Source organism: Geotrypetes seraphini, chromosome 2 (assembly GCF_902459505.1).
Source record: "Geotrypetes seraphini chromosome 2, aGeoSer1.1, whole genome shotgun sequence".
Taxonomy (NCBI): Eukaryota; Metazoa; Chordata; class Amphibia; order Gymnophiona; family Dermophiidae; genus Geotrypetes; species Geotrypetes seraphini.
The window spans coordinates 148,588,840-148,606,092 of record NC_047085.1 but is presented as its reverse complement, the minus strand read 5'-3'; the positions used below and the strand labels follow the sequence as shown (position 1 = coordinate 148,606,092).

The 17,253-nt window shown below is 42.5% G+C and overlaps 1 protein-coding gene across 6 annotated transcripts in view; it reads left to right on the top strand.

The window, feature by feature from the left end:
• The first annotated feature begins 335 nt into the window (after nt 1–335).
• Nucleotides 336–17,253, top strand: part of DLGAP1 (DLG associated protein 1) — a 759,376-nt gene continuing 742,458 nt past the window's right edge. For all 6 annotated transcript variants that reach the window (XR_004538413.1, XR_004538412.1, XM_033934400.1 and 3 more), the window contains exon 1: nt 336–805. The gene's annotated coding sequence lies outside the window, so the exon portion shown is untranslated. The remainder of the gene's footprint in view (nt 806–17,253) is intronic.

Here is a 17,253-nt window from a genome sequence, read left to right as displayed (position 1 = left end):
TTATAAAAAAAACTTCAGTGCTGAACTTTACAAAAGGGGACAGCCAGTTATCAGATAATTTTTTTTTTTTTAAATACAGTTTAGAAGATTAATTGGTGAACTCAAAATAACACTTCTGAGCTATATTGTACCCAAACTTTTTCCCAGCCCACGAATGGACACAGTTGCACTTAACACATTAGGGCACAGGGAACAGAGGTAAAAGAACAATGAGAAATGCCAAGAAGGTTTCAGCAATTAAAAATCCCAGCATACTATTAGCCCAGTAATTATCCGCCGCTCTGAAGCTATGTACACCTACTAGCCTGCTGCGGAGGCTTAGCAATAAAGCCAGGCACAGCCAGGAGACTTCGCGTTGATGGAGAGGAAAATAATACCGGCCAATTGGAAATCAGCATTCAGCGACTAATCAGGGGCTGGTTTACATCTCAGCTTGCTTGGGAGGGAGAAAGCTGCCCGGTTAGGGAGCCTTTCCCAGTGCCTTTCTGCTGCCAGTGGCTTAGGGCTCCTCCTCCTTCCCCTCAGAATTGCCATTCGCAGGACTATGGGACTGACTTGCTACCTTTTCGACTTTCCCCCCTCGCCTCCTCTGTACACGCCGCAGATAAACAGCCCGACAGTGCACTGCGCTACTTGAGTGCAACAGCCAGCGTTATCCCCCCCCCAGGGGAGGCTGTCGCACCTCCGTTCCGGGTTCAGCGCTCGCGCCACTCTTTCCTTATAGGATTAGCCACTTGGGCTTTCTGTAGCTCTGCATTGCTTCTTGCTATCCTCACATGTCTGACTGGCGGACCACGTTCAAAAGGTAATGCTTCTTTTCTTTTCTAGCACTGGCGCCGATACATGTCTTTTGTCATCCTCTGAATGCATTCTTTGAAGTATAAGTTGCATTTTTCTGCACATTGTCCCTCCTGCAAAATATGTGGATTTTAGGGTGATAGTTGGAGGTTTGGGGCTTGAATCGGATGCTCCCGATCCATGGCAGAGTGTCATGTTTATGGCATATTTCTCTGTGGAACTGATTTTTAATGCACGCTGGAGTCATACAAAAAAAACACACCAAACCCGACTCCCACGCTGGATTTGGTTAGGAGGCATAGCATGCATTATTTGTCAAAAAATAATCAAATAGCCTGCAGTGTCAGTACATAGTTAACCTCTGTTCAGTTGCTGATACATTTCTAAGGATTCTGTTCACAGTGGATAACCCTTATTCAAGGCTTCTCCGTTCCTGATCATTTGCATGTAGTATTGATATGTGCAATGCACTAATATAAGGTTCAGACAGACAATGGGAAAAACAGATGACCTTAGGTCAATTTCCAGTCCCCCGTCCTAACAGGATATAGGCATTGCAATAAGTCCTCATTTTACCTGTGCTGCCGAAATCTGTCAAAAATAGTGAAAAAGGGTAAAGAAGGAAACATTTCTTCCCAGTAATAGCTATGATGAAAACAGGTCGTATTTTTTAATGCATAAAATAGGGGTCACATGCTGTTCTGAGTGTGTTTTCTTCATTTCTGGAGAAATAAAAGCGTTGTGTGTTTTGTTTTGCATGTTATGAGGGAAACTTGTATGCTATTGCTATAGTGAATGAGAATTAGATAGGCACGTTAGCAAAGAGAGAGAGAAGAAAGGGAAAAAAAAACCCCAAACCCTGGGCCCACAGGGTTAAATAGTAAACTATCAATGTAGTTGCCATGTAACAAATTGCATTTTCATTTAGTTCAAGTCCAGCTGCCTCTGAACCCTTTCAGGCAGCAGGAGGGGGGGGGGGGAAAGACCCCCATTCAGGATTCAGAGCCTGCTGTATATTATGCTAGGAAGTGGAAAATCTTCCTCTCATCCTGAGGGATGATTGAAAGGACTCGGGGCTGGCAGTGGAGTAAGACTAAATTGCTTGCAAGTCCCTTTTGAAACGATGGTTTTGTCCGAGTAGATCAAGGGATTCCATATGGCAGGGAATGAAGTCCCCGAGCTAATAAATATTATCACTTTAGTGGATGAATGGAACACGAAACTGCTCTGATTCCTGGTGTGGGTATTGGATGGTTGTTTTCAGTACACACATCAGTTGGGAGCAGGAAGGAGGCTTTCTCAAGTCAATATATAAACTGTTTGGTGCATCTTTCATCTATTGACATGAAAAAAATACATAGTATGTAGAAGGCTGAATTTCACTTAAGAGCAACAGGAATCAGCTAAATCCATTTTGAGAAAAAAAAAATACCAAGCTTCAGGCGTACCAGAAAGGTAATAGGTAATTTAATATTTATATTATGATAAGGAAGATATCTTTATAAAGTATAAAGCCAAAATACTAGGAAAGAAAAGGATTTATAGAGGCAATACCAGGGAGAGTAAAGATAGAAAAGTGTGACGGCAAGGAAACCTCATTTATGTCAAATTACATGTTTCTAGGAACCAACCTGTCTCATTGTCTCTTTGACTTGAGGCAAATTATACAGCGTGGAGGCATGAGACTCATTTTGTTACCTAGCTTTTCAATTATACTTAAATAGTATGTACGTGGAGGGGGAAATATAGGGTCCAAAGCAATGTATATTTTCCCCACAAGAATGGAATAGTCTCCTTTGTTTAACATGAGCACAAAAGCAGAAGAAGGATTTTCTTTTTGCGATTAGATGGGTAAGTTATGTGGGAGGAAAACTCATATTAGACACGCTGCTAAACAATTGCTAATGCTCTGTCTATAAGATGTCTTTCCCTGCAGACCTCTTTACTGAAAGAGAAAGTAAGACATTCTTTTTTTTTTTTTTTTATATCTTTATTCATTTTAAAGCCAAAAATAAGTGCAACATATTTTAGAGACATTTTACACTTTAACAACACTTAGGGCTCCTTTTACGAAGCCGCGTTAGCGGTTTAACGTGTGTAATAGCGCGCTAATTTGCCAGCCGCGCTAGCTGCTACTGCCTCCTCTTGAGCAGGCGGTAGTTTTTCGGTTAGCACGGGGGTTAGCACGCGCTAAAAATGTGTGTGCGATAAAGCCGCTAATGCGGCTTCATAAAAGGAGCCCTTAAATTCTATCAAAATATATTTATGACAAATACATATATCATCCCCCCTTTATACATATCCAACAATTGCACTCTAATTAAAAGTATCTTCCCGCCCTGCACGTGTATGATCAAAGGGCAAAATCAACAATCACGCCTTACAGAATTCTGTCAATGGCTCCCAAACATCCATAAAGTAAGATATTCTAATTCTCCTCTAACAAGAAGAAATCACAATTATATTGCCATGCCAAAAAGATGACTTTTAGGATGTGGTAACTTGGGCTTTAATTTTTAAGAGTTAGGAAAAATTGTAATAATAGTTTTATGTTAGCCCTACTTTAAAACCTTTTTATTTTTATTTTTTATTGAAAGGGCTATTGTAGCAATGGGCATATTATTTTCATAAAAGGGGCTTTATGCAAAAATATTGAAAAAAACCCCAAAAACCAGCAAAGAGAGAAAATATAAAATTGTGTTATAAAAAGTCGAGAGAAAACAAAATACTCGATCCCCAAACAGTGTGGAGGAGTTCATATGCCGGTAGTATTCTAGCTAGACTTTATATACAAGCCAAGATCAATCCTTTTAGATTCCTTGTATATTGGCACCATCTACTGGATTACGCACACACCCCTGAGGAAGGCTTTTCTCGGTAGCCGAAACACAGACCGTATTGGGGGTCCAGCTTAAAAGGGTCAAGGACTCTTTTAAAGGCTTGCATGATTTTTGTATATGTTTAATATACTTTTAATAAATGAAATGTCGTTATACATGCTGAGTGCAAAGTCCCTTCTCCACTTTTCCTTGCGATTTGCTTAATCAAATTAACTCATTTGAAAATTTGCAAAAGTGCACAGAGGGCCGATGCTATAAAGTACACTAGGTTTTGTGCACTGATTGGCTCAGCCACACAATTATGGGAGTACCTTATGCAAAAACAGGCTCTGCGCATGAGCTAATCATGTGTAAAGCCTAGTGTACTCATCAGTGCCCACACATTTAAATCCATGGGAATGAGGCTTTTGGCTGTTCAGTGCCAATGCAGAGAAGTGAGCAGAAGCCTAAAAGCTGAGTCCAATGATAAGACTTTAATGTCAGATCTGAGGAGGCATAAAAAGTTAGCTACAACTTCTTTAGAGCATGTGGGAGATGTGCTGCTACAAAGAATATAAGTGGAGAGACACTGATCTGTGCACATAAAAATGGTATCAGCATACAAATTGCATGAGCATATAATCTGTTCATATGCTGGAATGAAATTCTGCATAAAAATATTTGGTATCACAGAACTTTTATGCACAGAATAACATTTCCAGAGAAGAGAAAATGGTAAAACTAGAGGGCATAATTTGAGGTTGCAGGGAGGAAGATTCAGAAGCAATGTTAGGAAATTCTTTTTTCACGGAGAGGGTGGTAGATGCCTGGAATGCCCTCCTGAGGGAAGTGGTGGAGAGGAAAACGGTGATGGAATTCAAAAAAGCGTGGGATAAGCATAAAGAATCTCTAATTATAAAACGAAGGATGTAAATTTAAGAACTAAGCTGGTATTGGACAGACTTACACGGTCTGTGTCCCATTTGTGATGATTTGGTGTAGGATTGGGCTGGGGAGGGCATCAATGGGAACTCCACTAACTTGGAACATGAGGATGTTACTAGCCTGACTTTATGGTAGATATCCTGCAAACAGGATGGTTGGATAGGCTGGGGTGAGCTTAGACGGCAACTTCAGCATTTGGAACCTAGGACAATGTCAGGTGGACTTTACAGTCTATGACCCAGAAATATCAAAGAACAGACAAGTTAATTTAATCATGTATTTATAATGAGTATAACTAATGGGCAGACTGGATGGACCGTTCAGGTCTTTATCTGTTGTCATTTACTATGTTACTATATTCCAGCATATACACAGTGGTTATGTGTGCATGCAACTCTGGGTGTTGATTTGTGTCCAAGACATAGCTTCTACCTGCACAGCCCTGCGTGGCATGCATTTGGTGCCATCTGCCATGTTAGTGCACATTTTTTGTACAGGGCTGATTTGTATGTTTATTTACTGCATTGAGGAGCAAATCTTTGGTGTTACTTTTGCCTTAGGAAGTCACAGACTATGCGTTAGTGTACGGATCTAATGCATGGCTTTTCTATCAGGCCCAGAGACTCCAGTGATCAGGACAGTTCTATAAAGTACATGCTAACACACTTACATTCTGATTATGTGCAAGTGTTATTAGAAGAATGACATATTTACACAAATATGAGCATAAACACTTGTAGATGCCCAAATTCTGCCTAAGTAGCAATCTGTAAATATGTGCATATCTTTTATAGATAGGCATTTACATGGGTTGAGTCTGGGCTGATTAGGGGCAGGACTCGCACACACATAGCTTATGGAATACTATAGGTCAGGGCTGCCCAAGTCTGCAAATCAGACAATGAGTGATGGAATTGAACCCAGTGATCCAATAAGGGAGAATCAATCTTCTGGGTTCTGATACAACTTAAATGCTCAGTAATACGAATTTTGATTGCCCTCTTAGTCTGTCCAATATAAAGTTTGTCACAAGGGCAGAAAATACCATATACCACCCGAGTGGAATTGCAATTAGTTTTTTGACGTAATTCAAAATTGATGTTCACATTAGGAATAAGAACATTATTGGTATTCATGGAAAATTTGCAATACCTACATTTCCCACAAGGGGCATGTCCCGCCTCAGAATCAACTGCTAAATAAGTAGGGCGATGTTTCAAATACTCTCCCAGGTTTTTACTATGTCTGAAAGCAAACTTGGGCATATTTCTAAACTCAGGATGGAAACCCAGGAGGTGCCAGTGCTGGCCGATGATGTTCTGCACATGCGTGGATAAAGGAGAGAAAGGAAGCACACAAGTGGTCCTTTTCATCTGAGTTATCCCTAGGAGGTTTTTGAAGGAAAAGCCATTGGCACTCAGCGCGCATTTTATCACTTGAATAGGATAGCCACATTGTTTAAATTGATGAGACATATGAGAGATTTGAGTTTTAAAATTCACATCAGAGGAGCACAAGCGTTTTAATCTCAACATCTGCCCCATCAGTATACTGTTACATAAAAGTTTTGGATGATAACTACGATAATGGAGCAGCGAATTCGTATCTGTAGATTTCCGGAAAATAGAGGTGTCAAATTTCCCATTACAGTAAAATAACTGAATATCTAAAAAACTAATGGATGCAGGATGACATGTCATAGTGAACTGGATATTGTGATCACATTGATTGAGATAATCCAGAAACCCTTCCAGATTAGATTGAGACCCCAACCAGATGACAAAAATATCATCAATATACTTCTTCCAATCAAGAACCTTAGAGAAAAATGCAGAAGAATTAACAAATAACTCTTCAAAAGCGGCCATGAATAAACATGCGATAGAAGGAGCCACAGTAGCTAACATAGTAACATAGTAGATGATGGCAGATAAAGACCCGAATGGTCCATCCAGTCTGCCCAACCTGATTCAATTTAAATTTTTTAATTTTTTCTTCTTAGCTATTTTTGGGCAAGAATCCAAAGCTCTACCCGGTATTGTGCTAGGTTCCTACTGCCGAAATCTCCATTAAAACCTACTCCAGCCCATCTACACTCTCCCAGCCATTGAAGCCCTCCCCAGCCCATCCTCCACCAAATGGCCATATATAGACACAGACCGTGCAAGTCTGCCCAGTACTGGCCATAGTTCAATTTTTAATATTATTTTTTGATTCTAGATCCTCTGTATTCATCCCACGCTTCTTTGAACTTAGTCACAGTTTTACTCTCCACCACCTCTCTCGGGAGCGCATTCCAGGCATCCACCACCCTCTCTCATTGCCACGCCCTTCTTTTGAATATAAAAAATTTCATTAAATTTACAATAGTTCCTATTGATCACAAAATCGGCTATGGATAATACAAAATCTAAATGATTACCAATATCCTCAGATAGTACTTGTGTGAGGATATGCATGGCTTCCGATTGGGGAATACTAGTGTATAATGACGTAATGTCCATAGTGACCAAAAGAATAGAATCAGTCTTATCCACTGGTATCTCCACCTTTTGTAACTGAGAGATAAAGTCCATAGAATCCCGTGCATAGGAAGGGATCTTGCATACAAACGGTTCAAGAAAATAATTCCTAAATTATAGCATAGGCATTGGAACAGAGGAGGCCACAGGGGCTATGGCCTGCCCACCCTCCCGACTCCCAGGTTTAACTTAAAATGATCGGGCAGCCGCAGCCACACAGCTTCAAGGAGTAGACCTGCCCCTGGAAGTAGAATGAAGACTTCCAGGGGCAGGCCTTCTTCTTGATGCTGCACAGCGGCTACCCGATCATTTAAAATTGAAGCTGTTGCACTACTTCATCGGGGCACCTTGGCCCACCCAAACAAGACAGCATTCCGCTGCCCCTGAATTATAGGGCATACATTTTTTCCTATTACACTAGTCCTCTATAAATAAAAGCATGCACCTATATTTCTTTATAGGATAGGCTCCTGCCAGGTGCCAAATTATAAAGTTTTAGCTGGGTTAAAAAAAGATGTTCTTGGGGCATGGGGGCTTGTTTAGGGTAGAGACATGGGGGAAGCCACTGCTTGTCCTGGATTGGTAACACGGAATGTTGCTACTCTTTGGGTTTTGGCCAGGTACTAGTGACCTGGATTGGCCACCGTGAGAACCGGCTACAGGGCTTGATGGACCTTTGGTCTGACCCAGTATGGCTATTCTTATGTGAGCCAAATATAGGAAAATTAAGCCATTGTAACATCACCGATGAGGTTGGCTCTGAGGCACTGTGGAATGAGGTATTATGGCATCACAATCTCAGCTCTGGAATGTTGCTCTCATTGGGGTTCCGGAATCTTGCTATTCTTTGAGATGCTGGAATGCTGCTACTCTTTGGGATTTTGCCAGGTACTTGGATTGGCCACCGTTTGGGCTACTAGGCTAGATGGATCATTGGTCTGACCCAGTAAGGTTATTCTTATGTTCTTATAGTGAAGTAAAACCGAGGATGTACATACCAAGGCAAATATTCAGCTGGCAGTGGTGAGTGTTTTGTTGACCACTGCTGTCATTATTCCTGGATATTCAATACAAGGCCTTGTCTGGGCTTCGGTACTGAATATTCTTTTATTGTTATTATTATATAGTTCTGAATTGAACAAGAACATCCAAGCACTTATAAGAAAACAATATAGCTCACATCAAAGAAGAGAGGGAACAAGTTAAAGTAAATACTGTAGGAAATCAGAAACAATTCACATCCTGTCTGGTTAAATATAATAGCAAATAAATAGTACACCACTCATGATGATATTATATTAATTTCCCTATGACACTGGAAGCTTTTCAAAACCCAGACAAAGTGCTGGACATGTCCGGGGACATCCGGATGTCTGGTAACCCTACTTAGGATCATTGCTTGGTTAATTTGACTAATGAGCACTGCAGATAATCAGATGTTTGACAAATCAACAACAGATTTTATTGAGAGGCAAACCTTCCCTCCCATTGAAAGGTCACTTGGACACACAAAGACAGAGGCGTGAAGAAGGTACAAGAGGTTTATTTACAGCATGCCGGACCCTTGTGCAGTGAACAGCCTGCTTACTCCATAGGGCTTTAAACTAGGTAAGTTGGGGGAGGGTACATACTTATATCCCAGAGCAGTAAGGAACCACCCTGAGGAGGTAAGACGCACTTCTGAGTCTAAGGTCGGTACCAATGATATCCACGATAATTCAGGGAGAATTATCAATGATAATTTAGGAGACACACTAACTCATAAGGGAATCTCTTCACAGATATGGAGGGCTATGTATGTTAATGCACACAGCTTGGGCAATAAAATTTTAGAATTGGAGACTGAAATAACAAACGCCGATCTAGACGTGATAGTGATATCCGAAACTTGGTTTACGGACTCGCATGGGTGGGATATGGTTATACCAGGCTACAACCTACTTCGTTGCGACAGAGAGGGTAAATTGGGAGGAGGTGTAGCACTGTACACTAAGGAAAGCATCAAAACTACCAGAATCACAGATGTTAGATACACTGGGGAATCCCTCTGGGTGAACCTGGCCAGAGGGAATGAAAAATGCCTATACCTTGGTGTGATATACAGACCTCCCAGGCAACAGGAAGACAAAGACATAGAATTAATCGAGGACATGGAGAACATCACACTGCGCGGCGACACAGTAATGCTAGGAGACTTCAACATGCCCGATGCAGATTGGAACACACTCTCCGCGACTACATGTAGCAGCAAAAGAATTTTAACCTCCATAAAGGGTGCACGTCTTAAGCAAATGGTATTAGAGCCCACCAGGGACCAGGCGATACTAGACCTAGTACTCACCAACGGAGATAGCGTCTCGGAAGTCTCAGTAGGTGATACACTGGCCTCCAGCGACCATAATATGGTCTGGCTCAACCTCAAGAAAGGTTTCTCTAAGTCAAACACAGCAACGAGGGTTCTCAACTTTAGAGGCACAGACTTCAACCGCATGGGAGATTTTGTACATCAGGAGCTACATAAACAAGCAATATCTGACAATGTGGAGGATATGTGGTCGTCTCTGAAGTCCATCCTACATGAAGCAACAAACCGATACATAAGAACAGTAAGTAAACGCAGGAGAAACAAAAGACCCCAATGGTTCAGTAAAGAAATTTCAGACCTAGTTAAAAAGAAAAAGGAAGCATTTGTCACCTACAAACATTTAGGAAAACAGGAGGCGAAAGAGGACTATCTAGATAGATCTAAAACTGTCAAAAAAGTAGTCAGAGAGGCCAAACTCCGAATGGAGGAAGATCTAGCACAGAACATTAAGAAAGGGGATAAATCTTTCTTTAGCTATATTAGTGACAGGAAAAGGAACAAAAATGGGATAGAACGCCTGAAGCAATCGGACGGTAACTTTGCAGAATCAGATTTTGCCAAGGCAGAACTCCTAAACAATTACTTCTGCTCAGTCTTCACCCGTGAAGCGCCGGGAGCTGGTCCACAGCTTCAGACGGGAGATAACAAGAAAGACCCGTTTCAAGATTTTGAATTTACGCCCAGTAGCGTCTACAACGAACTATCAAGACTCCAAGTAAACAAAGCCATGGGACCGGACAACCTACACCCCAGGGTGCTCAGGGAGTTAAGTGAAGTCCTGGCAGAACCATTATCTGTGCTTTTCAATCTTTCCCTACGCACAGGAAGAGTCCCCTTGGACTGGAAAACCGCCAACATAATCCCACTCCACAAAAAGGGCTGCAGGACAGAGACAGCAAACTACAGACCAGTGAGTCTCACGTCTATAGTGTGTAAGCTCATGGAAACACTGATCAAACGGAATCTTGATACAATCCTAGATGAAGAAAACCTGCGTGATCCCCACCAACACGGGTTCACCCAAGGTAGATCCTGCCAATCTAATCTAATTAGCTTTTTTGACTGGGTTACTAGACAACTGGATGCCGGAGAGTCACTGGATGTGGTATATTTGGACTTCAGTAAAGCATTTGATAGCGTCCCACACCGAAGGTTATTGAACAAGCTGAAATCGATAGGATTAGGAGACACTCTAACCACATGGGTTGGGGATTGGCTGAGCGGTAGACTTCAGAGGGTGGTGGTGAACGGTACCCCATCTGAAGCGTCGGACGTGATCAGTGGAGTGCCGCAGGGCTCAGTCCTGGGCCCGATTCTATTCAACTTATTCATAAGAGATATGATGCAAGGACTTAAAGGAAGGGTATCACTGTTCGCCGACGCCGCCAAACTTTGCAACATAGTAGGCAAAAGCTTGTTACCTGATAATATGACACAGGACCTACTGCTACTGGAACGATGGTCAACTACTTGGCAGCTAGGCTTCAATGCTAAAAAATGCAAGATAATGCACCTGGGTAAGAGAAACCCGCGCAGAACTTATGTACTAAATGGTGAGACCTTGGTTAGGACCACGGCAGAACGCGATCTAGGGGTGATCATTAGTGATGACATGAAGGCTGCCAATCAAGTGGAGAAGGCTTCCTTCAGGGCAAGACAAATGATGGGTTGTATCCGTAGAGGTTTTGTCAGCAGGAGACCTGAAGTCATGATGCCGTTATACAGATCTATGGTGAGGCCTCACTTGGAGTACTGTGTTCAGTTCTGGAGACCACACTACCGTAAGGACATGCTGAGGATCGAGTTGGTTCAGCGAATGGCCACCAGGATGGTCTTGGGGCTCAAAGATTTCACGTATGAAGAAAGACTAAAAAAATTGCGGCTGTACTCACTTGAGGAAAGAAGAGAGAGGGGAGACATGATTGAAACATATAAGTACATCACGGGTCGTATCGAGTCGGAAGATGATATCTTCTGTCTCATGGGACCCTCGACCACCAGAGGGCACCCGCTGAAAATCAGGGGAGGGAAGTTTCATAGCGACTCCAGAAAGTACTTCTTCACCGAATGAGTGGTGGATCACTGGAACAGACTCCCACCGCAGGTGATTGAGGCCAGCAGCATGACGGGTTTTAAGAGAAAATGGGATACTCACGTGGGATCTTTAAGGGAGTGTATTCAGAGGGGCGGATACTTGGTATGGGCAGACTTGGTGGGCTATAGCCCTTTTCTGCCGCCATTTTATATGTTTCTATGTTTCTAAGAGTGTTGGAAACAGGAAATGCACAGACTTTTATGCCCTTTTCACTAAGCATATGCAAACTAATATATGCAAAAACTACAATTTTCATTTGTTACTTCTATAACTTTCTACAATTATTATTGGTCCTAAGCCAGCACTTATGATAGGTTCAGGGGTACAACTTATAGTCCTATAGGAAGCTAGCTCATTTCTCTGCTTATCTAAGCCTTGCAGTTCTAAATGTTACATATCGAGGGCAGGGTACATCATTGCTCAAACTCTTATCTATTTGGCTTACAATGTGGTAAGGTAGGGACATACATTTCAAGCAGATGATGTCAATAGATTGTACACTGTTTCCAGCTATGTAGGCCAGAGCAATATTTCAAACAACAGATAACCATTTCATAACCCTACACCATGACTTGTTATGAAAGCACAGAGCCACCTTCCAGGAGGCTCTTCCAGGAGCAAGTGAGTAGTTATGAACTTCCAGGCCTTATCCCTCTACAACATAATAATAAAGGGTAATATGTAACCTGTAGCAGTCACTGTTTTTCTAAATGCTGGCCACCACACGTGCTTTATACTCAGATATTTAGGATATACCTGGATACTAGTGCTGGATATCAAACTATTTGGACAGCTGCCAGAAGTTATCCTGATGCTGTGTGAACCACTGATATTTGGCACCAGTACCTGGATAAGTTAGGATAGCATGAAGACTGAAAAATTGCAGTGAGATCTTAGGAAATTGGAAGACTGGGCATCCAAGTGGCGGATGAAGTTTAATATGGACAAATGCAAAGTGGTGTACATTGGAAAAATAAATCACAGTTACCTGATGTTAGGAGTTAACACTAAAAAAACAAAATCTGTGTCATCCAGGACAATACAATGAAATCTGCCTAGTGTGCATTAGCAGCCCATGAAGCAAACAGAAAACCCTAAGCATGCATACGCACTTAGGAGGCCGTGATCCCTGCCGCCCTGATGTGTGCCTCCATGCCGAATTTGATTTGAGGTGCATGGGGGCAGCTTGCGGCGCATGAGGTGACTTGCGGCGTGTGGGGCAGAAGAAGGAGAGTGTGACTGTTTCGTTTGGCAGTTTATACATGTGCAGTAGAGCGTGCAGCAGTTTCCCCATCAGTAGGAGCCTGTGGCAGTTAAACATTGCCTTTCTTCCACGATGCTGCGACCCCGAAACCACTGCAGACCACCATGAAAACCGGGTAAAAGGTAAAATGAAGGGAGAAGGGCTACTGCTGGACAGGGGGAGCAGGGAAGGGGTGCTGCTGGACAGGGGGTGATAAAAGGAAGGGAGAAGGGCTACTGCTGGACAGTGGGAGCAGGCAAGGGGTGGTGGTGGACAGCCGAGGAAAGAGAGAAAAAGAAAGACAGACAGACAGCGGCCAAGGAGAGAGAGAGAAAGAAAGAAAGAAAGAAAGACAGACACACATCTATTCTAGCACCCATTAATGTAACGGGCTTAAAGACTAGTTATTAAGAAAAGGATAGAAAATAAAATAACAAATAATATAGATAGGGAAGTTTTATGCACCAACTGTTAACTGCCTTGATCTGATAATAATTGTAAGGAAAAGTGGTATATCAAATAAACTGAACATACATACATATAATACCTCTGTATTGCTCCATTGTTCAACCTCATCTTGAGTACTGTGCATTCTGGCTGTCGTACGTATCTTACAAAAGATATTGCAGAATTAGATATGGTTCACAGAAGGGCAACCAAAATGATAAAGGGGATGGAACAATACTTATATGAGGAAAGGCTAAAGAGGTTAGGGCTCTTCTGCTTAGAAAAGAGATGGCTGAGGGGGGCGGAATATGATAGAGGGTCTACAAAATCATGAGCGGCATACAGCCGGTAAAAGTGAATATATATTTTTTACCCTTTCAAAATGTACAAAGTCTAGGTGACACTCAATGAAGTTACTTGGTTATACTATTAAAATGAATAGGAGGAAATATTTTTCACTGAATAAATAGTTAAGCTCTGGAACTCATTACCAGAGGATATTGTAATAGCGATTAGTGTATCTGGGTTTAAAAATGGTTTGGACAAGTTCCTGGAGGAAAAGTCAATAGTATGCTATTGAGGCAGACATTGGGGAAACCACTGCTTACCCTGGTATCGGTAGCATGAAATGTTGCTACCTGTGATTCTGTCAGGTACTTGTGACCTGAATTGGCCACTGTTGGAAGCAGGCTACTGGACTACACGGACCATTGGTCTGACCTAGCATGGCTATTCTTATGTTCAGTGGGTAGGAGCAGCTTTGTGGTTGGTTGCTCTGGTTCACAGCCTGCTACTCTAGAGTTCAGACCCCACTAACTCTCCTCATGACCTTGGATAAGACACTTAACCCTTCACAGTGTCAGGTACAAGCTAAACTGTAAGCCATATGAGGACAGGGAAATATCTAGTGCAATTAAATGTAATTCACCTTGACAGTAGTGCTGCCCAATTTGCCTATTCAAATCTATTAACTTTCTAAAAAAATTGGATTTACTGATTCAGTGAATCCTGACAAACCTCTGAGCCTCCTAAAGTAGATGCAACAGTGGCGGGGACCAGTAGCACGGTGCAGAGGCAGCACGTTGAACAGGCTTCTCCTGGCCTGTCTCACCTGGGCCTTCCCTCTGCCATCACTGATGACATCATTGATGATGTGGCAGAGGGAATCCCTGGTGGGCAGGCTATGAGAAGCCTGTTCACCATGCTGCCTCTGCCAAGCCAGTCACCGCCACCACTGATGCTACTTTAGGACATCTGAAGGGGTGTGTGTGTATGTTTGTGTGTGGGGGGGAGGGGGGTCGGTCGGGAAGTGCTGCACAGGGGAATAGGAGGAATGGAAAGCTGCTGCACATGAGGGAAGAGAGGAGAGAGGAAGAATTGGTGGAGATGGAAGGGAGGAGAGGATGGGAGAGATGCAACACAGGTACAAAGGGGTGAGAGGGAGATATCCTGCATATGGTGGAAGGGAGGGAGACATGCAATGAGAAGACAGAAGGAGAAATGTTGGACATAAGGTAGAGGGTAGGAAGAGATAGTACTTGGCAGAAAGAAATGGTCCACATGATAATGGAGGGGAGCAAGGGATAAATGCTGCATGGAGGGGAATAGAGAGGTCTGACCCAGGGTACAAGGCAGGCAGGGAGAGAGAGAGAGAGAGAGAGATGGTAGACAATGGGTAAGAAACAGAAATGTTGGATATGGCAGTGGAAGGGAAGGTACAGAGATGGACTATGTGCTGTATGGAGAAAGAAGAAAATGTCAAATGGGCAGGAGACCCTGGCGAGTGAGTTAACAGAAACCAGAGCCTGGGTCCAACATGATTTGAATAATAAAATGACAAGGCAACAAAAAATAGAAAAATAATTTTATTTTCTATTTTATGATTATAATATGTCAGATTTGAAATGTGTATCCTGCCAGAGCTGGTATTAGACAGCGAGTGTGAGCTAAGACCTAAAAGAGAGGAGAAATCTTATTGTTTATTTTGTTTATACTACAGCGCCCGCATAGGGCTGGAGAGGGCAAAGGGGGCTGGGATGGATGAAAAGGCTACAAAATAAATCCACCAGGACATTTGGAAAAAAAACATCCTATTGGGTGGGAAAAGTGAATCAAATCAAATCTAAAAATCAATAGGCCAAATCGAATCGAATTAAATTGAAAACGTTTTCCCTGAATCAGGCAGCACTACTTGACAGTGGCACTGGAAAGGGATAAGCTAAATGTTACAAATAAATAGAATATTTGCTGTCCTAACTCACTCAGATAGTTATCCTGGTATTGTCACAGAATATCAGAGATACCCAGATAACTTCCAGCTCTGCATCCAGACTGCCAACACTACCAGGATAGTGCTGGTGTGGTCAGGCACACAATATTTCTGTTTATTAAAATTTAATATTCCACTTAAGCTAACAACAGATCTAAATGGGTACAATCAATAAAAAGAAGAAGAAAGGAACTCCATAAAATGCCAGGACAAACCTAGTAACATACAGTATATACCACTCAACCATATAAGACATGTACTTTAAAGTCATTGTATTGTGCTCCAGGGACAACCTGTGTTACTGATTCCCATTCCATCAATTCAATATATATGTCTATCTTGAGGGGCCTCTACACTAAGGGGCTCATAATCGAAAGAGAAAAACGTCCAAAAACTGGCCTAAGTCAGCACTTGGATGAACATTTCCCAAATAAGTCCAAGTGCCGATACTAAAAATGGGTTTTAGACGTATTTCTAAATGACCTAGGCCTTCATAGTGCCGCTGAATGACTAAAGCTAAATGGGGAGTTTTGGGAGGAATGTCGAGGGCGGGAGATGGACGGGACGTTGGCCGGCTTAGACTTAGTCGTACAGCATGTATAATCGAAAGTTATACAGCCCACGATTGACGGAACTTGGACGTTGTGACTTAGACCATCTAAAACATGGTCTAAGTCACAAAAAACACCTAAACTCACCAGATAAACACTGAAAACACATAATACAGACCCCCACACACTACCCCAGTGATTACCGACCCCCCATAAGAATATTAATCACACCTTTAAAATTCAGCCTCCAGACCATCATAAGCTGGCCGCCTGGCATAGGAAAGCCTAGTCGTCCAGCACAGAGGCAGCTTAAGTCGTCTTGGGGGTGGGTTAGGGACCCATGGAAAGGAGGACCCATGCCCCTGTAATCACTGTATTGATACATAAACATGTACACTCTCCTATACATCCCCAAAACCATTTTTTATTGGCATATAAGTGGCTCCTGCAGCCATAAGGGCTATTGGGGTGGTAGATAAGTGGGTCTAGAGGATTCTGGAGGTGGTTTGGGGGGCTCACCATAACCTATAAGGGGGGAGAAGTCATGGCACCCTTTTTGTGAAGTTCACAGCAGTGCCCTGTAAGGTATCCCACTATTTAGGTGGCATGTCTGGGTGTGCAGTCCATCACTTTGCAGACCCCTCCCACATCCAACAGGGCTTGTTCTAGGCGTTTTGAACTTGGATGGAAAGTTGGACGAAAATGCGGTATAAATATGGACGATTTAGTGGCTTGGACGATCAGATCGGCAGGACGTATAATTAGACGATTTTCAAAATGAAAAAAAGTTGGACGTATTTTTCGAAAATGTGTCTCAAGCTGTTTTTTACTTTGGATGACTTGCGAGATGGACATAAACGGACTTAGACGTCCCTTTCGATTATGCCCCTCCAAAAGTCTGCTGGAAAAAAGGGTTTTCAGAAGGCACTAAAAAATTCTGAAATTATTTTCTAAGTGTATGTGTTTAGGAAGTTGATTCCATAATCTATAGCGCCTTAGAAATTGTTTGGTTATGGCAGTATATAAGAATAAAGTTATGTTATGTTATGTAAAGACTAGTTGTTTAGCCCGTTATATTAACGGGTGCTAGCAGCCCTTACCTCCTCCCTGTCCAGCAGCACCCCTCCCTATTCCCTTCTCCCCCTATGGCCGACATCCGCCTCGGAGGGGGGGGAGAGAGTTTATTTTGAAATGCCGTC